The sequence below is a fragment of the Leptonychotes weddellii genome, chromosome 2 (assembly GCF_054177405.1).
Source record: "Leptonychotes weddellii isolate Sample4059 chromosome 2, ASM5417740v2, whole genome shotgun sequence".
NCBI lineage: Eukaryota > Metazoa > Chordata > Mammalia > Carnivora > Phocidae > Leptonychotes > Leptonychotes weddellii.
In genome coordinates this window covers 177,314,519-177,336,489 of record NC_138370.1, presented here as the reverse complement: position 1 = coordinate 177,336,489, position 21,971 = coordinate 177,314,519, and the positions used below count along the sequence as shown (strand labels likewise).

General features: G+C 41.4%; 1 long non-coding RNA gene across 1 annotated transcript in view; it reads right to left on the bottom strand.

Moving 5' to 3' along the window:
* LOC145720251 (uncharacterized) overlaps positions 1-21,965 on the bottom strand; it is a 27,119-nt gene extending 5,154 nt beyond the window's left edge. The window contains exon 1 of the long non-coding RNA XR_014143137.1: positions 16,618-21,965. This is a non-coding gene — a long non-coding RNA (uncharacterized LOC145720251). The remainder of the gene's footprint in view (positions 1-16,617) is intronic.
* Between the last annotated feature and the right edge of the window lie 6 nt (positions 21,966-21,971).

The following is a 21,971-nucleotide window of genomic DNA, read 5'->3' as shown; positions in this document are numbered from 1 at the left end:
GCAAGACTATTGAATCTCAGATCTGTACCTCTGAAACAAATAATGCAATATATGTTAAGAAAAAAAAAAAAAGAAGAAGAAGATAGCAGGAGGGGAAGAATGAAGGGGGGAAAATCGGAGGGGTAGATGAACCATGAGAGACGATGGACTCTGAAAAACAAACTGAGGGTTCTAGAGGGGAGGGGGGTGGGAGGACGGGTTAGCCTGGTGATGGGTATTAAAGAGGGCACGTTCTGCAAGGAGCACTGGGTGTTATGCACAAACAATGAATCATGGAACGCTACATCTAAAACTAATGATGTAAGTATGGTGATTAACATAACAATAAAAAATTAGAAAAAAAAGACAAAGCAGGATTCAGAAGGGAATTTACTATGCATAAGAAGAATATCACAGAATGATAAAAAGGTAAATTTACAAGGAAATATAAATTCTAAATGTGCACACATCTAACAACAGAATTTAAAAATACACAAAGCAAGAACTGACAGACGTGCAATGAGAAATAGACAAATCCACAATTAACAGAGGTGTAAACACTCCTCTTTCAGTAATATGTGGAAATGTAGAGATAAAATCAGCAAGGATATGGAAGATCTGAACAACACTATCAACCAGCTTGACCTAATTGACATTTATAGAATACTATATCCAAAGACAGCAGAACACACATTCTTTTCAAGTGCACATGAAACATTGGTCAAGATAGACAATATCAAGGTTGTAAAACAAACAAATTTAGAAAAATTGAAATCATTCAAAGTATGTTCTCTGACCATAACAAAGGTAAACCAAGAATCAGTAACAGAAAGCTATCTGGAAAATTCACAAACATCTGGACATTAAACAACATACTTCTTAATTAGCCAGGAGTCAAAGTAGAAGTCTCAAGGGAACTTAGAAAATATGTTAAACAGAATGCAAAAGAAAATACACAGTATCAAAATCCATGAGATGTAGCTAAAGCAGTACTTACAGGGAAATTTATAGCATTAAATATTTATATTGGAGAAAAAGAAAGCTCTCAAATCAATAATTTAAGCTCCTACCTTGGGGAACTAGAAAAAGAAGAACAAATTAATTCTAATGCAAGTAACAGAAAAATAACGAAGACCTGAAATTAATGAAATTTAAAACAGAAAAGCAATACTGCTGACCCTTGGACAACACGGGTTTGAACTACACAGATCTACTTATACAGAGTTTGTTTTTGAAAAATACAGGAGAGTACTGCAGATGTATTTTCTCTTCCTAATTTTCTTTTTTTTTTTTTTAGATTTTATTTATTTATTTGAGAGAGAGAGAGAATGAGAGCCAGAGAGCATGAGAGGGAAGAGGGCAGAGGGGGAAGCAGACCCCCCGCTGAGCAGGGAGCCCGATGTGGGACTCGATCCCGGGACTCCAGGATCATGACCTGAGCCGAAGGCAGTCGCTTAACCAACTGAGCCATCCAGACGCCCTCTCTTCCTAATTTTCTTAATAACATCCTTTTCTCTGGCTTACTATTGTAAACTAAAATTATTTTAAGAATACAGCATATAATACACATTACATGCAAAATATTTGTTAATCAACTATTTATGTTATTAGTGAGGCTTCTAGTCAACAGTAGGCTATCAGCAGTTAAGTTTTTGGGGGCTCAAAAGTCATATGTGAATTTTCTACTTGTGCAGGGGGTCAGTGCCCCAACCCTTGTGTTGTTCAAGGGTCAACTGTACAGAAAAATCAGTGAGGCTCAAACCTGATTCTTATAAAAGACCAAAAAAACTGATAAACATCTATCTAAACTGTTCAAGGGGGAAAAAAAGGCGAAAATGATCAATTTCAGGAATGAAAGGCAGATATCACCACAGATTACACAGACACTAAGGACAATAAAAAAAAACCCTATGAGCATAATATGCCCATAAATTCAACAAGATGAAGGGGGCCAGTTCCTTGAAAGACACAAACTACCAAAATTCCACTCAAGAAAAAAACAGAAAATCAGGATAACCTACATCTATTACAGAAATTGACTCTGTAGTTAAGAAACTTTCCACAAATAAAATTCTAGGTCCAGATAGTTTCAATGGTGAACTCTACCAAATATTTAAGGAGTAAATAATATCAATTCTACAGGATCTCTACAAAAATATAAAAGAGAAGGGAATACTTTGTAACTCATTTTATGAGGCAAGTAATATCCTAATAGCAAAACCAGACAAAGACATATCAAGAAAAGAAAACTACAGACCAATATCCCTCATGAATATAGACAGAAACAATCTTAAACAAAATAGAAACAAATCAATCCAGCAATAGGACAATCTGTCATGACCAAGTGGAGTTAATCCCACAAATCCCAGCTTTGACTGGTTCAACATTTAAAAATCTATCAATGTTGGGGTGCCTGGGTGGCTCAGTCATTAAGTGTCTGCCTTCAGCTCAGGTAATGATCCCAAGGTCCTGGGATGGAGCCCTGCTTTGGGGTCCCTGCTCAATGGAAAGTCTGCTTCTCCTTCTCCCACTCCCTGTGCTTGTGTTCCCTCTCTCGCTGTCTCTCTCTGTCAAATAAATAAATAAAATCTTAAAATTTTTTTTTAAAATAAATAAATAATAAATAAAAATCTATCAATGTCATTGCCTATATAAATACATTGAAGAAAAGTCACATGATCTTAATAGATGCAGAAAAAGCATTTGACAACATTAAATATCCATTCATGATAAAAACTACTCTCAGGAAACTAAGAATAGAAAAGAATTCTCTAACATGACAAAGACAATCTGTGACAAAACCTAAAATGAACATTATCCTTGATGGTGGAAGACTCAGTGTTTTCCTTTGGAGATCAGGAGCAAGGGCAAGGATGTCTACTCCCAGGACTCTATTCAACACAATAGAGGAAGTATGAGCCAGCATGATAAGGCAAGAAAAAGAAATAAAAAGCATACAGTACAAAAAAATAAATAAAATGGCCATTATTCATGGAAGACGTAATTGTCTATGTAGAATAACCCGTGGAAACTACAAAAAAGCTTCCTGGGACTAATAAATGAGCTGACCTAGGTACAAGAATATGAAGTCAACCTACAAAAATCAATTGTATATCTACATATTACCAATGAACAATTGGACGTTAAACTTAAACAATGCCATTTGTAACAGCACCCCAAAATACCTAGGTATAAATCTGTATGTTGAAAACTACTAAATCCTGATGAAAGAATTCAAAGCCCTAAAGGGAAAGATACAGCATGTTCTTGGATTAGAATACTCAATATTAAATGCCAATGACCCCAAAATTGATCTACAAATTCAACACAATCCCAATCAGAATCCCAGAAAGGATATTTCATAGCTATCAATGAGTTGATTCTATAATTATGGATCATAGGTCTAAATGTAAAACATAAAACTCTAAAACTTTTAGAAGAAGACTTAAGAGAAAACCTTTGTGATCTTGGGTTACACAGAGAGTTCTTAGATACACACCAAAAGCATGATCCATAAAAGAAAACACTTGAAAAATTTGGCTCCATCAAACTTTTAAAAACCTTTGGTTTGGGAAGGATGCTGTTAAGAGAATGAAAAGCAAGACTTGTACTAGGATCAATTGTTTTTGCAAATCACACTGGATTCAAAATATATAAACAACTCTTAACAAAACTCAGCAATGAAAGGTACTTCTAGAATGTCAGAGTAAGGAGTTCGCCTCATTCTATGAGGTCAGTATTACCCTGATTCCGAAGCCAGACATTAAATAAAACACCCTCCATAAATAAAGAAACAAAACCCCTCAACCAAATATTAACAAACTGATCTAACAACATACAAAAAGGATTATATACCACGAACAGGTAGGATTTATCTCAGTAATGCAAGGTTTGTTTAAAATCCAAAAATAATTAATGTAATACAGCAGATTAGTAGAATAAAGGACAAAAAAACCCCACATCATCATCACAATAAAACATTAAGAGCAATTGCCAAAATCCAACACTCATTTTTATGAAAATATCTCAACTAACTAGGAAAAAAAATTTTCTCAAACTAAGAGCATCTATAAAATTTACTCACTTTGAGTAATTTCAGTGTCATATCTGTATAAATTAGGATGTGTTCTCTACCCAATGGAATGCCAAATCATGACCAGGTCAGACTGTAATGCACCCAGCTAAATGCTCCTGGTTTCAGGCTCACCCAGCAAACAAGCGTAAAATTCCTAATATAATTTCTCCCAGGACTCATAAAACATCAGCTTTAATGACAGTCACTTTACAAGAGAGAGAGAAACAAGTTTCCCATTTGTTCTGAGAAAGCAGTAATGCTGTTTAAATGGATTATTTTTAGATGAATATGAAGGAAGCCTTTTAATAATTAAATGCCAATTTTTATGTTTTACAATATAAAAAATAACAGAATAACAGAAACTTCACTAAATATCTAACTTAAAAAATAGCATGCTTTGTTAAATACGTTCTTCCACAGAACACAATCCTGAGAAGGATGTTGGCCCATGCCAAGCTCTTCATGGATAATGCCTTCCCCATTGCTCTGCTGCACTACGTCCCAGCCGGGTCTATCTGCTCATGTGCTCATGTGCTCATGTGGGTTCATGTTCACAGATGTATACAGGAAATGCCACAGAACTGCTGCTCTGGCCTCTGTGATGAAAACAGCAATTTTTCAGTCCTGTCCCTAAAGCCTCACGCACAAATGTATGCTCACACATTCGTTTGTCAAGGTGAGCCATGAATGTACATGCATGTGAGTTATCCCTAGGACCAAGGGTGAAATGAAGTGACTATGGGGTCTGTGTGACAGCTAACAAGAGCCTGAAACATCTGGGAAGGAGTCAGATCCCATTTGGTGACCATCTGAATGTGGCAAAGACCCAGCACACCAGGGATGTAGGCAGGAGCATGGTTGTGACATGCCCAAGGTGGCATCCAAGTCAGACCTGACTAGCAAATGGATGCTGTCAAAGACCAAAACTAGATTTTAATACAAGGAGGAGCTGTGCCTTTCTGAGGAAGAAGAAGGAAATGGCAAACCCCTTGCAGACACCATACTGTCAGTATTAATCTCCTCAGGAGAGGGGCTGGCACCCACCTGACATGAGGTGACAACATCTGAATGCTATGGTGTGAAGGCAATATAATTGGCTTGTTAGGGTGAGTCTTTAGTATCTGTCATCAGCTAGTCCCCTCACACTGACCACTCAGTGAAAAAAGACTCTTTTTTTTTGAAGTATAATTAAAATACAATGTTATATTAGTTTCAAGTGTGCAACAAATTCCGTATATTACCCAGTGCTCATCACAAGTGTAGTCCCCATCTGTCACATTATTATGATATTAATGATTATATTCCCTGTGCTGTACTTTTCATCTACATGACTTATTTTATAACTGTGGGTTTGTACTCTCAATCCCCTTCATCTATTTCATGCATCTCCCCACTCACCTTCCCGCTGGCAGCCACCAATTTATTCCATTTAAGAGTCTGCTTTTTTCTTTTTTTTGGCAGGTTTGTTTGTTTGTTTTGTTTTTTAGAATCCACATATAAGTGAAATCATATGGTATTTGTCTCTGTCTGACTTAATACCCTCAAGGTCCAACCACATTGTTGCAAATGGCAAGATCTCACTCTTTTTTATGGATGAGTAATACTCCATTGTATATATAGACCACATCTTCTCTATCCATTCATCAGTCAGTGGATACTTGGGTTGCTTCCATATCTTGGCTACTGCAAATCATGCTAAAATGAACACAGGGGTGCATGTGTCTTTTCAAATTAGGGTTTTTGCACTCAGTCACAGGCCGGTGAGCACAGAATGCAGCCGGAGACCAGGGAGACAGGAGTGACTGACCTCTTTTCTCTGACAGCGCACTGAGGAGTGGGGCCCCAAGTTCTCGGCTCCTCCAAGACCAGAGATTGGGAGATCACCATTTTCACTGTCCTCCTAAACTGTACGGAAAGCTTTCAGGGAACAAAAGCTACGGAGAGCGAACCTGAGCAGATTACTTAGCCTGGCCGCTGGCAAGGGTGGGGCAATTCCGCCTCAGGCAAAGACATTTGAGACTCAGGCAACAGGCCCCTCCCCGAGAAGATCAACAAGAACATCCAGCCAAGATCAAGTTTACTGATCAATGAGAATAGGAAAACCCCAGTGCTAGGGAAATACAGCACATAGAATTCATGGCTTTTTTCCCATGATGCTTTAGTCTTTCAAAGTTAATTTTTTAAATTTTCTTTATTTTTTTTCTATTTTTTTAGTTGAATTTTTCTTCTTTCCTTTTTCAACCAACATCTTATCAATTCCTTTTTTAAAATCTTTTTTAATTTTTCATTTTTATAGTCATGTTCTATCTCTTCATTGTATTTAACCTTATTTTATATATATATATATATATATATGTTTTCTTTCTTTAAAATTTTGGGATAGTTTCTTCCAGCAGACCAAAATATACCCTAAATCTAGTGTGTGACATTGTCCTAGTCTCCCACCTGATCACATTCTCTCTTTTTTTTTTTTAATTAAAAAAATTTTTTTTTCAAATTAGTGTTTTTGTTTTCTTTGGGTAAATACCCAGTAGTAGAATTACTGGATCATATGGTATTTCTGTTTTTAATTTTTTGAGAAACCTCCATACTGTTTCCACAGTGGCTGCACCAGTTTACATTCCTACCAGATGAGTTGTATAATTCCTTACATTTTAGGTATTATCCCCCTATTGGATATATTATTTCCACTTCCCATTCACTAAATTGCTTTTTCATTCTGTTGATGATTTCCTTTGCTGTGCAAAAGCTTTTTATTTTGGAGGAGTCCCAATAGTTTTTGTTTTTGTTTCCCTTGTCTCAGGAGACATATCTAGAAAATGTTTAACAGTAGATGTCAAAGAGATTACTGCTATGTTTTCTTCTAGGATTTTTATACTTTCAGGTCTCATGTTTAGGTCTTTAATCCATTTTTTTTTTAAAGATTTTATTTATTTATTCATGAGAGACAGAGAGAGAGAGGCAGAGGGAGAAGCAGGCTCCCAAGGAGCAGAGAGCCCGATGCGGGACTCGATCCCAGGACCCTGGAATCATGACCTGAGCCGAAGGCAGACGCTTAACCATCTGAGCCACCCAGGCACCCTCTTTAATCCATTTTAACTTTATTTTTGTATTTATTTTGTGATCCAGTTTCATTCTTTTGCATGCATCTGTCCAGTTTTCCCTGCACCATTTATTGAAGAGACTCTTTTCCCCATTGGATATTCTTGCCTCCTTTGTCATAATCAACCATGTAAGTGTGGGTTTATTTCTGGGCTCTCTATCCTGTTCCACTGATCTATGTGTCTATTTTTGTGCCAGTACCATACTGTCTTGATTACTATAGCTTTGTAGTATATCTTGAGATCTGGAATTGTGACACCTCCAGCTTTGTTCTTCTTTCTCAAGAATGCTTTGGCTATTTGGGGTCTTTAGTGGTTCCATACAAATTTTGGTATTATTTGTTCCAGTTCTGTGGAAAATGCTATTGGTAATTTGTTAGAAATTGCACTGAATCTGTAGATTGTTTTGTGTAGTATGGGCAGCATTTTAACAATATTAATTCTTCCAAACCATGAGCATAGTATATTTTTCCATTTATTTGTGTCTTCTCCAACTTCTTTCATCAATGTTATGTAGTTTTCAGAGTACAGGTCTTTCACTTCACTGGTTAAGTTTATTCCTAGGGTGCAATTGTAAATGAGATTGTATTTTAAATTTCCCTTTCTGCTACTTGGTTATTAGGATATAGAAATGCAACAGATTTCTATATATTAATTTTGTATCCTGCAAGTTCACTGAATTCAATTATCAGTTCTAATAGTTTTTTGTTGGAGACTTTAGGATTTTCTATATATACTATCATGTCATCTGCAAATAGTGGAAGTTTTACTTCTTCCTTACCAATCTGGATGCCTTTTATTTCTTTTTCTTGTCTGATTGCTGCAGCTAGGACTTCCAGTACTATGTTGAATAAACACGCAGTGAAAATTTTAATCTCCTGGGTCCCCCTAATGTGCAGTAGTCTGGACCAGGCCCATGAGCCTTTTGAGCACTCTAGAGCAGAATGCAGAGTGAGCACATAGCAACATGACCATATATCAGAATGACTGCTTTAAATTTCCCAAACTATGGAAAGTAAGAGTAAATTGGGACTTTATTCTCCTCTAAGTTATAAATTTTTCTGCTTTAATGTACACATCACAAATGGTATGAGAACCACTTCCAAGCCCCCTGTATAAATAAACACAGCCAGAGTCTCTGGGACACTGAGACCCACTATAGGAAATGCCCTGTGCTCTGTACCTGATTCTCTTTTCTCAGCTTCCATAGACTGCTTTGGGCCCCATTATGGCTGGAGAGAAAAAGCACCTAGTAATAAAAACTGGGCACACTCTTAGCATTTGTTTTCCTGGTGAACTTCAGTGTACTTAAAAAAAAAAATAAGAGAACTGATCTAGAAAAATTCAATGTTAACATCCTTTATTTCACATTCACCAAAAGGCAAGGTGCAGAGGTGACATTTTAAGTCTACAATTTGGCATTTGTTAAAATGTCAGTAGTTGTAAGTGAAAATGACAACCAAGGAATAGTTTTAACTACGGGGGAAGGCAGTTACACCCAGGAGGTCTGTTCTCCCATGGCCCTCCTATTCAGGTGCTTTGTGGGCCTGGAGACAGCCACCATCAGTCCTCTGCAGTGTGGCCAAAGTGTCCAAACTGCAGATGCAATACCAAGAGGCGGCAGAAATACAGCAACAATGATGGCAGACCTGTCTCTATCGTACGTCCTTGGAGCCTCTGGAATGAGGCTGAATGGCAGTGATAATCACATGGGGGGGGCACAGCTGGCTTCCCTTTGTCCTGATCTGTGTGACCGCAGCAGCAGCTTCCAAGCACCACCTGAGGTGCCTCTGATGGGCTGTCAGGAACAAAGGAACAAACTGTACTCCAGCAGGATGCAGCCTCCTGAGGGCAAGGCCATGCCTGTGGTGTCATGCCTGGGTCCTCAGCACCTATGACCCTTCCTAGCACACAGGGGCAATCAACAAATATTAGTTGAATGAATGAAATGAAAAGTAAATAATCTTCACAATAACCTGGCAAAGAAGGCATTATTTTTATTATTTCATGGTTGGGAAAATTGAAGTTTCCAGCTAGAGTCATACTGTTAACAACTGAGCTGGAATTTGAACTCAGGTCTGCCCCCAAACCAGTGCTCAGCTGCCTCTGGGGCACTGTCAAATAGTGCCAGATGTTTCCTGAAATCATTTTCCTTAAGAATGTGAGGGAAAACAAAACAAGTAAAAACCATGGCAGCAAAACCATAGAAAGGACAATTGGTACAGAGAACAGGGTAAGGGCCACACAGACATACCCAAGATAGTAGTTCGCGCTGGGCTAACACTCCTGCACTTGACCTGATCTGCAGCCCCAAGACCAGCATGGGCCCCGCCTTGTGTGGAGCTGGGGGCTGGGTGAGGGGCTCAGATGGCCTTGGTGTGCCCTGAGATGTGCCTCCCCTACATCCACATGGCTCCAGGTGGCCCATTCCTTCACCTTAGAGCTTTTGTTTGGTCATCACCTCCTCCGTCAGTGCCTCTCTGTCTCCCCTCATGAGCATCGTCTTCCCCTGTGCTTTTGATCCTTGCCTCTGCAACTCTATATTTTCCACGACATCTTGTCATCTTTCATATCAGGATTTATTTAGTATGTTTGCTGTCTGCTCATGCCCTCCAGCCCCCAGACTCCACAAGGGTAGAGATTATGATGCGTTCAGCACAAGCACCTTGAACAGCCTAGCATGTAAGAAGTGATCAATAAACATCTGTTGAATGAAAGAATGAATGAATGGGCAGTAGGAGGAAATGGGTTGGAGAGGGAGGCAGGGGTTAGAACACCAGGAGCCCTGGACACAAGGTAAGGAGTAGAGAATGTGGCTGGCCTGTGAGGCTCTCTGGCTGCTGGGCAGGAGAGTGGGAGGGCCCAAAAAGACAGCCGAGATGAGTGGGATGAGAAGGGCAGTGAAGAGCAATGCCCAGGAGGCACACTCCACAGGACCTGGCAATGGGCTAGAAAAGCAGGGCTCCCACCTGAGCGACCGGGGGAACTGAGGAAGATTTAGCTTTATGAAATCACTGTGGCTTTTTTTTTTTTTTTTTAAGATTTATTTATTTATTCTAGAGAGAGAGAGCAGAGGGAGAGGGTGAGAGAAACTTAAGCAGACTCTGGGCTGAACGCAGAGCCCGATGCGGGGCTCATTCTCACAACCCTGAAATCATGACCTGAGCTGAAACCAAGAGTCAGATGCTCAACTGACTGCATCACCCAGGTGCCCCCACTGTGAAGTGATCCTTGGAGAATGACGGGACTGCTCCTTTTACTCTAAATAGAAATTGGAAAATATTTCATCCCCAAAATAACAAAGTGTAAAGATAAAAACATCTCATTTGGGTTTCAAATAGCGCTGCAGAGTTAGCAATAATTATACGACTTACGAAAATCTTGATAATAAATAATTTGATAGTAGAATAATATTATGTGGGAGATATTCATCAGGTAAGCAGAAAAATCACATGCCAACAATGTAAAGACCCTGAATAGAATTACTTCAAATTAACTACTTTAACATTTATATAGGTAATGATGAAATAGGGCTTAAATATTGTATCTGGAAAGCAAAACTCTTCATTGGGTGGTGCCGCCTAAGCCCGAAGGCAAATTTCCTAAGACTCTTTACGGAGTAACAACCTAAGAATGTCAGGAGCACTGGAAAACAGAATAGAACATTTCCTGCTAGAACAATACTTCTTATTTGTGCTGATAGCTAGAAAAAACCCATAATCTTGTCATGTGTGGAGATACTTGCTACTGGGGCCACAAGTATTCTTTTCCTTCTTCTTTAGAGAATGACACTCAGATTGTCATTAAGGGCCCCAACCTTTAGACCAGCCAGCAGAGGCCATCTTGTGGCCACAGTAACCAGTTTAAGGGTGGCTTGGGCTATTTCAGAGAGATGCAAGGAGATGCTTGCTGAGGGCATCTGCAAAAGATGCTTCCTCCTCCTTTCATGGAAGCTACACGGAGAGATATGTTCATCCCACTGGGGAGAAACTAAGCAGTTTTTGCCAAGACTTGCTGGGATGCTGAAGAAGAGAAGTTGGGAAACGGGGGACAGAAGCTGGACCTACTGTATAACTTTGGCTGCCAGCTCAAATCTTGCCTGAAGCTAGCCCTTCCTTGAACTTCTAAGTTAGGTAAGCTGAGAAATACCTTGATAGTTTAGATCATTTGGGGTTTGATTTTCTGTTGTTTGCCACTGGACATATTTAAATGAATACTTGGACAAGCAGTAACTTAATCACCCAGGTTGTAGACACTTGGAGAAAAGCACTTGGTCAGTGCTGACCCTCCACTCATGCTTCTCCTTCTCAAGGTCGCACGGGAGGGGAGGAGCCTGCTCTCTCTAGCCAAAGGACAGAAAGGGGACAGCCCAGCAAGACAGAAAACCTACTACTGCAGTCAAATACCACAGAAAAACACTGTGGCTGAGTTTAGCAAGCAATTTAGCATGAATCCTCCCACCCTTCATACCTGGCCAAGTTCCTCTTAGTAATTTTCTACCCAGTGACTCTGTCCACCTCCCTACTGGCCATAAATCCCCAGGTGCCCTTGCTGTATTTGGAGTTGAGTTCAATCTCTCTCCCCTATTGCAATAATCTTGAATAAGCTCTTCCTTGCCTGTTTAACTCTGTCTGTTGCAATTTTTCTTTGACAAAATACAACATATAAAAATTTGTGGGATATAGTTAGAACAGTGGGGGAGAGGGAAATTTTATAGCACAAAAAAATGTACACATGAGAAAAAAGGAAAAGTCTTAAAGCAACAATCTAAAATTGCACCTGGAGAACTTAGCAAAAGTAAAGCAAAATAAACCCAAATCAAGCAGAAGAAAGGAAAGACTAAACAACAGATATCAGTAAAATTGAAAACAGAAAACCCACTGAAACAAATAGCTGGTTCGTTGAAAAGATCAATAACATTGATAAAACTCTATCTAGACTGATAAAGAAAAAAGAGAGAAGACACAAATTACCAATATCAGGAATGAAATAGGGGACATCACTACAGATCCTGCAGACATCAAAAGGTTAAGGGAATGCTACAAACAACTATATGCACATCAATTTCACAAATTAAAAAAATATATATAACCAACCAAAATTTACCCAATATGAAACAAGATACTATGAATAACCCTATAAATACTGGTAAAATTGAACACATAATTTCAAAACTCTCCAGAAAGAAACTTCCAGGTCCAGACAATTTTATTAGCAAATTCTACCAAATACTTAAAGAAGAATTTTTTTTTAAATTTTATTTTTAAGTAGTCTCTACACCCAACGTGGGGCTCAAAGTTACAACCCTGAGATCGAGAGACACATGCTCTACGGACTGAGCCACCCAGGCATCCCTATTTAAAGAATTAACACAAATTCCACACAATATCTTCCAGAAAATGCAAGAGGAAGGAACATTGCCTGTTTCATGAAACTAGTGTTATCCTGGTATGCAAACCAGATAAAAACAGATCTATATTTCTCATGAATATATACACAAAAATCCTTTAAAAATATTAATACATAGTGGCATTAAAATAGACACACAGACCAACAGAACTAAATAGAGAGCCCAGAAATAAACCCATAATTATATGGTCAATTGATTTACAACAAAGGAGTCAAGAATATCCAATGGGGAGAAGACAGTCTCTTTGATAAATGGTGTTGAGGAACCTGGACAGATACATGCAAAAGAATGAATCTAGACTACTATCTTACACCATGTAAAAAAATTAACACAAAATAGATTAAAGACTTGAATGTAAGACCCGAAACCATAAAACTCCTCAAAGAAAACATAGGTGGTAAGCTTCTTGACATTAGTCTTAGCATTGATCCCACTCCAAAAGCAAAAATAAACAAGTGGGACTAGATTAAACTAAAAAAGCTTCTGCAAAGGGAAAAAAAAAGGCAACTTACTGAATGGGAAAAAAATTGTAAATCATATATCCTACAAGGGGTTAATATCCAAAATATATAAGGAATTCAAACAACTCAATAGCAAAAAAACCAATCTGATTTAAAAATGAGCAGAGGACCTGAATAGACATTTTTCCAAAGAAGACATATAGATGGCCAACAGGCACATGAAATGATGCTCAACATCACTCATCATCAGGGAAATGCAAATCAAAACCATGAAGAGATATTATCTCATACCTGTTAGGATGGCTATTATCAAAAAGACAAGAAATAACAAGTTTTGGCAAGGACTGGAGAAAAGGGAACCCTCGTGCACTGTTGGTGGGAATGTAAATTGGTGCAGCCACTGTGGAAACAGGGTGGAGACCCCTCAAAAAATTAAAAATAGAACTATCATATAATCCAATAATTCTACTACTGGGTAATTGCCTGAAGCAAACAAAAACATGAATTTGAAAAGACACATGCACCCCTATGTTTATAGCAGCATTATTTACAATAACTAAGATATGGAAGCAACCCAAGTGTCCACTGATGGATGAATGGATTTAGAAAATATGGTATGTATATACAATGGAACGTTACTCAGCCATAAAAAGAAGGAGATCTTGCCATTTGTGACAACAAAGCTAACCTAGAAGACGACTGAACACTTGGGATATTAAAGAATTCATAACAATACAATGTGTGAGGTCAGATATTTTGAATTACAAAACATGGGTGAATTCTGAGCCGGAACCACTCAGTGCAAGTGGCATGACAGTGACACGAGGACAGTGACAAAAACTGGCCTGTCAATGCAGAAACATTAGGAGGGGCGTCTGAAGCCACAACCGACAAGGAGGTATTAGGAGATGAAGAAATGGTGAGAATGTGGCTCCTGGCAAGTGCAGTAAGAACAGAGAGGTCCTCCGCACCTGCCCAGGAGCAGGCCTTCATAAAAATATGATAGGTCCAAGAGAGACACACAAAACAAAGATTGACATGCACAAACCCTAAAGAATCTGAGTCAAGGGAAGAGAAGAATTGAGGCTCATGACCAACTGCCAGCCAGGATGGAGAACATGACAGCTTGGGGAAGAGGCTGGGCCTATACTGTTAACACGCGGCAATCCTGATGATGATCCCAAACCACGTGACTTTGAGACATGGGAAGGCAACTCAAGGGTGGATCACACACCCAGGTTTTCACTCAGTAAGTACTTGGTGCCTACCAGGCGCAGAGCCAGGCCACGGTGGGGAGTAAGTCGACAAAAGAGGCAAAAAGTCCCTGTTCTCTTGGAACATACAATCTAACAGGGTAAACAGAAGTCAACAGGCAGTTAAAACACCATGTAGTGGCCATCAGGACAAGTACAGGGAACGTCTAGGAGGATACTAGACCGGGGTTTTGATAAAGCAAATACTGATCAATGAACCACTCGATGCTAAGAGAACTCAAAGAATGAGGGTTTTAGGTGGATGAAAATGATCAGATGGGGGCTTCTACTTCCACTCAGGATGGACACAGTTGAAAAGAAAGGGCTCCCACCTAACAAGGAAGGTAAGAAACACAACCTATAACGTAAAGCCCTAAAAATACACGTATACTTTGACTCAGGAATTCCATCTCTGGGAATGCTATGGAAATCATCAGAAAAATGTACCAAAAATACACATACAGGTATGTTTATGGCATCTCTGTATAAAATAAGTACAACTGAAAACAATCTAAACGACCGTCACCAGGGACAGCCATCAAGTGGGGTATAAAGTAGCTGTTAAAATGATGATGTGGACTTCCAGTGGAAAGTAGTGGCCAAATGCACACGTTATGTTATACCTTCTCTTTCCAAAAATTCAACTGAAATAACAGAAAATAAAAAAAACAAGAGCGTCACTAAAAACTTGGGAGGAGTGCTACCCACAAACCAGAGACCCTGGAGATTACTGGAAGAGAATAAAACACAGCAAGAGATTAACCTGGAAATGTAATAGACAATACGATCTTACAACGCTGTACAGGCAAAAGCAAGGACCTCGTAAAAAGTGCGTTTTCTCAGGGGCGCCTGGGTGGCTCAGTCGTTAAGCGTCTGCCTTCGGCTCAGGTCATGATCCCAGGCTCCTGGAATCGAGCCCCACATCGGGCTCCCTGCTCGGCGGGAAGCCTGCTTCTCCCCCTCCCACTCCCCCTGCTTGTGTTCCCTCTCTCGCTCTTTGAAAAAACAAACAAACAAAAAAAACCAGTGCGTTTTCCCAGTAGAACTCATAAATTACTCTTTGATGAGAAGCAGCAGCTAAGAGAAAAGGTGCAGCAGGCACTTGCCTTCAGAGGAGGCACTAGTCTTAGTGCTGCTTGTGGTAAAGACCGCAGAAGAGCTCTCTAAAGTGGGGTGTCCAGAGAAAGGCCTTCCTAAGGTGGGTGCGACGTCCAGAGAGCGTAGGGCCCTGAGCAGGGCTGCGGCTCCTGCAGGTGTGAGCCCACCCAGCCCCACATGACCACCAGCTGTGAGCACTGGGCACCCACACACGTAAAGGCCAGATGAAGGCTGGCAGGATGCAGTCCAGACCAGTGACAGGGGACCCACGGGGTAGACAGACGTGTCGCGAAGGGAAAGGAAAGGGCACTGAAGTTTTTTTCCACCCATGTCCACACTATTTGAATTTATCACAAATATATACTCATATGTATATATTTTTACAGTGCATATTTAAATAATTAATGTATTCAATTCATATGTTTAAATAATTCAAATGTTCAAATCTAAATATAGATTCAGGTCAATATTAATGTATGATATCAAGACATCATAAACAAAATTGAGAAGTATAAAAGTGAGGTTTTATTTTGGTAGAAAAACAGTATTTTATAAATATATGTACTTGGCAAAAAGTCAGTAAGGATAGACACCAAAATGTTAACCACAGTTAATTCTGCATGGTGGAATAATAGGTGACTTATTAGTTTTTGTTTGTTTGTTTTTACATTTCTGTACTTAAGGGACTGTTCTGCGATGAAAAATTAGTAATGAATCATCTTTAATTCAAAAATATAAAGCCATTTAAAAAGCTAATTGCTTTGAGTGTTATTAAAGCTGCATCATAAATTCAAGGGTATTTATAGCTTTTTTCATCAGAGACAGTCTGGAACAACAACAAAGAAATGGAGGAGGTCATCAGAGCATCAGACATTTCAACACATCTCTGGACCTCAGAAGCTTCCTGTCCAGTACAAATCTGAAGACGAGGAAGGGGAAGTGGGAAGAGGGTGTCCCTTTTGCCCTCAGCCCCAGCACGCATGACTCTCTGGATGGAAAGGACCCCTCACTAACTCAACACATCATGACAGCAGGGACCATGTGTCTTATTCCCCCACTATGTTCCCAAAACACAGCAGGTGCTAAGTGGGTATTAGCTGAGTGGATAAACAGAGTAAAACACATCTATCTACATGGGGCCCTCTCTTAGAAACAGAAAGTGCACAGGCAAACACACATACAGGCAAAAACTCAACTCTGAGGCACAGGAACTGGCGTCTACCAAGGGGCGCTAACTTACTGGATGCCTAGCTGAGAGTCTTCCAGTCACAGTTCCAGTCTGATTCCACGTAGAGGAAATGGAGCCCTTTATCAGTTAAGAAGAATCCGTTTCAGCGCAGGCAATGCCACGTGAAGTCAGGAGCACAGTGACCCTTAGTCTCCCTGCACACAGCACACACTCACTGCTCTCCTGCAGACGTCCACAAGCTGCTGGCCCGAAGCCCCCAACCCTGAAAGGTCTCTGGGTGTCAGCCAACTGCTGACCAACAAGGAGGTTCCCCTAACCCATGCAAAAACTGCAACAGGACATGTGGGCCTTCAGGTCCCTTCAAGCCCCTGAGCATGGGGAGAGGAGGACCATGTGCCACAGGGGCTCAGCATGGACTCCAGGCGGGGCTGTGCAGCCAAGACAGGGGCCCAGATGGAACACCCCTGCCTGCAGGCTCCTCCTCCTTCCCTGCAACGGGCACGGGAAGAGGCTCAGTGACAGGTGTCACAGTGCCTGGGGAAGCCCAGGGCTTCGGCATACGTGCAGCTCCAGGTCCGAAGGCATGATGACCACTCAGGCTATAAAGAGACCCAAGTAATAACAAAATCATGGCTCACGGCTCAAGGATATTTGGTGATTTCACCGTTAACTAAAATTTCAGGGAATTGTACATGTATCTGAAGCCACGCGGAAACCACATTCCTGGGCACAGGATCTCGTTTAGCTCAGTCACCTTTCTCATGCAAGCTAGTCATCCATCCACAAAGGCTGATTTGGTCTTGTGAACCTAGGTTGCACAGACAAGAGTAATCATTTTCTTGTTTCAGCATCCAGCAAGAACAAGCATCAAAGCAGTGTTTCACAGAGTGCTGGGCATGTGGCGCTCACGTGTCAAATCCAGGAGGCCCTGCAACAGGCTAGTGTGGTACCCACAATTAAATAACAATGACCCACAGGGAAAGATGGCACCCTACCCTCTTTCCAGAATAATTCTGGAATGATTCTTTTCTCAGAAACGTTGCAGAGATAAATGGGGAGCCCTGGGTACCCATCCTCCCGCATCCCCTAGGATGCCTTTAGTTCTCTTCCAATCGTTTTGTCCCTTCAAGGAGAAGGCCATTTGGTGCCATGACCAAGCCCTGTCGGCTGCCACACCTCAGGAGAGCAGCAGGCCACAGGTTCAGGGAGTGACAGACTGATAGTACAAGCAGCAGCCAAGCTATGGACGCGGTTCACGGACAACAGAGAACACATGGAGGGGCGCGGACAGAGGAAGCGTCGGCTGCTGAGGAAGAAGGCGGCATGTCAGCGAACGAGCAAGCCAACATGCTCAGAGGGCTGCAGGGAACTTCGCCAGGTCCAGGGCTGGGGAGTGGGAGGAGGCCCTCGAGAGAGGCTTCTGAACTCTGTGCTGCTGGAGTCTAGTCCACAGAGAAGCCACCCGATGACAACACACACATCCCCTTCCCATCTTCCTCCGTCCTCGTCCCCGTGGGATCCTCTGGCTCGGTGCCGAGCGGGGTGCACGAGAGCAGCGCTGGAACCAGGCCGGCTTGAACAAGCTCTGTTCCCCTCAGAACACTGCCAGGGCTACTGCTGTGATTATGGATTGATGGCTCTTATCAGAGGTGGGGCCAGATGGCTCCCCTCCCTCACCAACTTATTCACACACAAAGGGAACCTATCCGTCTATATTCCAAAATTATCTTGGGTAATGGATGAAGGTCCTGCACAGCACTTAACTGAAAAATGAGAATAAATGTCACCAATATAATTCCTTCATTTAATTTTAACATTTTGAACACTTATTTTCAGCTGGAGAAAGTCCTAATAATAAATGGTCTGTATTGACCATATTTTCCAAAGTGAAGATTCATAATAAATTCAGTTTATCAAGTGTCTTTAATCTTAATCCCTTACAAAATCATTGCTGTACATATGAGAGCTAAAGGCATTTCACACAAGCTTGGAAATAAGATTGCTCCTGAGATTTAAATTCATGAAATCTAAATCCAGGGTATGTAAAATACCACATAGGAGAATAAACTAAGAAAATGCCTACAAATGTGTAACTCAAGAGTTTAGGAACACCCAATGTTTCAATTACAGTTATCCAGGCATAATGTCAGGGAGGTAACATCAGAATAGGATTATGGATTTTAAAACTAATTTTAAAAGGTCAAAATATTACATATAGGACAACACAAGATCCTAAGAACATGATTTGTTCGATTACCACAAAGTGAACATGCTTGGGTAAGACCACGCACATGGAACATTCCAGGTCCCCTGCGGGTCCCTGCCCCTCCCCCTCCCCTACAGGTAGCCACCACTCTGCCTCCACCATCAAGGCCACTTTTCCCAGCTTTCGAACTTCGTATCCATGCAACAGGACAGACACTCTGTGTGTGTGGTTTTGTTCAACAGGGTGGTTTTAAGGCTCAACTGTGTTGTATGAAGCGGCATTTCATTTACTTGTACTCCTGTTTTCAATTGTTTGTTTGAATATAGGACAACTATATTTCTCCTTGATGGATACTAGTGGGTTGTTTGCGGGCCATGATGAGTAGAGCTGCTGTGAACATTCGGAGCCCGATTTTGGTTAACATATGTCTGCAGTTCTATTGAGCAGAAACACAGAGAGGAATGGAATCGCAGGGCCAACTGAAGCAGAGGCAACACCAGCCAGTTCTCCCAAGTGAAGGCACCCATCTGTTCCCCACCAGCACCATGTGGATGTTCCAGTTGCTCCACATCTTTGCCAACACATGTCCCAGGCCTTAATGTTAGCCATTCTGGTAAATGTGAAGTGATACTGCATGGTAGTTTTATATGTATTTCCCCAGTGACTAATATACTTGGACAGTATTCACATACTCATTGACTAATTAGGTATCTTCTCTCATTAAACCCCTGTTCATGTCTTTTGCTCATTTAAAAAATTAGTTTGCATGTCTTTTTTTTCCCCCGTTGATTTGTAGGAAGTTGTTATTCTGGACAGTGTTTTCTTCAGCTGGTTATATTTACTGGAAATCTCTCTGCCTTCTGTGACTTGCTTATTTACTTGTTTAATGGCATCTCTTCATAAACAGAGATTCTTAATTCTACTGTTGCCCAATTTATCAATCTTTTCCTGTATGGGTAATGCATCTTGTGTTCTGTTTAGGAACATTCACCCACCTCAGGGTCTTGAGGATATTCCCTTATGGTTATCTTCTGCAATCTTCGTTGTTTTGCTTTTTGTATTTAGATGTACAATTTGCTTGGAGTTTATTTTTGTGTATGGTGTGAAATAGGGGTCATTTATGGAACGAGCCCTCCTTATTCACTGCTTGGCAGAGCCACCCTCTCGGAGATCGTGCCTTTCGTACGCATGTGTGGACTCCCCATCCTGGGTCCACTGGCCTGTTTGTTCATGCTCCAATCGACACTAGACTGTGCTACTTAGTTCCTGGCAATCCCTATTTTTTTAGGATTAGTCTTGACGTCCAACAGGCTAAGTCCTCCAGTAGTGCTTCCCAAGATCACACTGGCTCTTAGTTTTTTGCATTTCCATGTCAATTTGGGAATCAGCTTTCCAGCTTCTCCAAAAAACTGCTGCTAGGATTGTTTTGAATCTATAAATCAGGTTGGGCTAACTCTCATGTAACAGTGTAAGGCATGAAGTTGCGTCCCCGTCTGTTTGAATAAAGACTGAGGACCCAAGAGTCTTAGCTGGCCACAGAATCGTAACCCGGAGAGCCGACACTGGTGTCATGGGAGTAGGTGCTGCCCAGGGGGAGGCACCCTACCTCAGTACAATCCAGAATTGCCATTTACTTAGAAAAGCTATCCCCAGGGGGATGACAGTATATGAAAACACTTAGCCAAGAAACCTGCTTAAGATCAGCTAGCTCTCCTTATCTCGATACCTTACTCATCTAACCACAGTCTCTCTGTATATCTCTACTTCAGCCGTCCAAGAACCCTTGAAAAGATTTAAGTATTTGATCTCATAAAACTTTGGACAAAGCCCTACCAGCATTGGTTCATGATCAGAGGCAGTTCCGCAGCCGCCTGCCGCCCTGAGAGCTTTATCACACAGTCCGTGTTGGCTCCTGACAGCACATTCTTCTCGGCTCCTTTCTTTTCATGGCCAATCCGCAGCCTCTTGTCGGCGCCTCCCCTTTCCCTGACCTCTAAGGGTCAGTTTCTCAGCGTTAGGTTCTGCGGTTATCAATGTTGGCTGGCTTTTGAAGCCGGGGGCTTCAAAAACATGCCTGGGTCTGGCTGTCCAACCCACAGACACGATTCTGTGGATCAGTCGTCAGCCTGGGCATTAGTGTTTTTCCAAAGCTTGGGCCAGGGTAGGGGACCACCATCCCAAGGCAACTTTACTAAAAACTGGCTGACCACTTCCAGCACAAGACTTTTCACTGACCTGACCACTCCTGTGACATCTCTGTGCCTGTGTCTTCTGAACATCTCTGTCTTAGCAAGTCCGAGGTGAATGCTTGACCCCACCCCCACCCCAGGAAATTGTTCCTCTCCCAGTTTTCCCTGAGTAGTGGCCTGTTCTCTCTGCTCAGTTGCATAAATAAGAAAACCAAGAGCTACCCCCACAGTCTTTTGTTGATGCTCACATGAACTCACAGTCACAGAGTTCCTTTCTGCTCTAAAAATGCTCTGGAAATTCTTCCGCTGCTCCATCTTCACAGCTGTCAGCTGGACCACGGAGACTTCTGCCCCCACATTACAGTGACAGCCTATTAACGAGACTCCTCCCTCCTTCAACCAGCTGTAAGAGTGGTCTTTTCAGGACATAGCTAACATCTGTTAGGATGGGCAGAATCCAAAGCCCTGATAACAGCACATGCTAGCGAGGATGTGGAGCAGCAGGAACTCTCATCCACGGCTCATGGGAAGGCAGAATGGTGTAGCCACTTTGGAAAATAGTTTGTCAGTTTCTTGCAAAATTCAATATACTCTCACCATACAATCCAGCAATCATGCTCCTTGGTATTTACCCAGAGGAGCTGAAAACTTACGTCCACACAAAAACCTGTACACAGATGTTTATAGCAGCATTCTTCCTCATTGACAAAACTTGGAAGCAACCAAGATGTCCTTCAGTAGGTGAATGGGTAATAACTGGTCCATCCAGACAATGGACTATTATTCATCATTAAAAAGAAATGAGTTATCGCCCAGCTGCAGCGCGCCGCCTGGGTGGCTGGGCGGTCCATGGGCAGCAGCGAGGGCCACGATGACAGATTACGGCGAGGAGCAGCGCAACGAGCTGGAGGCTCTGGAGTCCATTTACCCCGACTCCTTCACAGTATTATCAGAAAATCCACCCAGTTTCACCATTACTGTGACATCTGAGGCTGGAGAAAATGATGAAA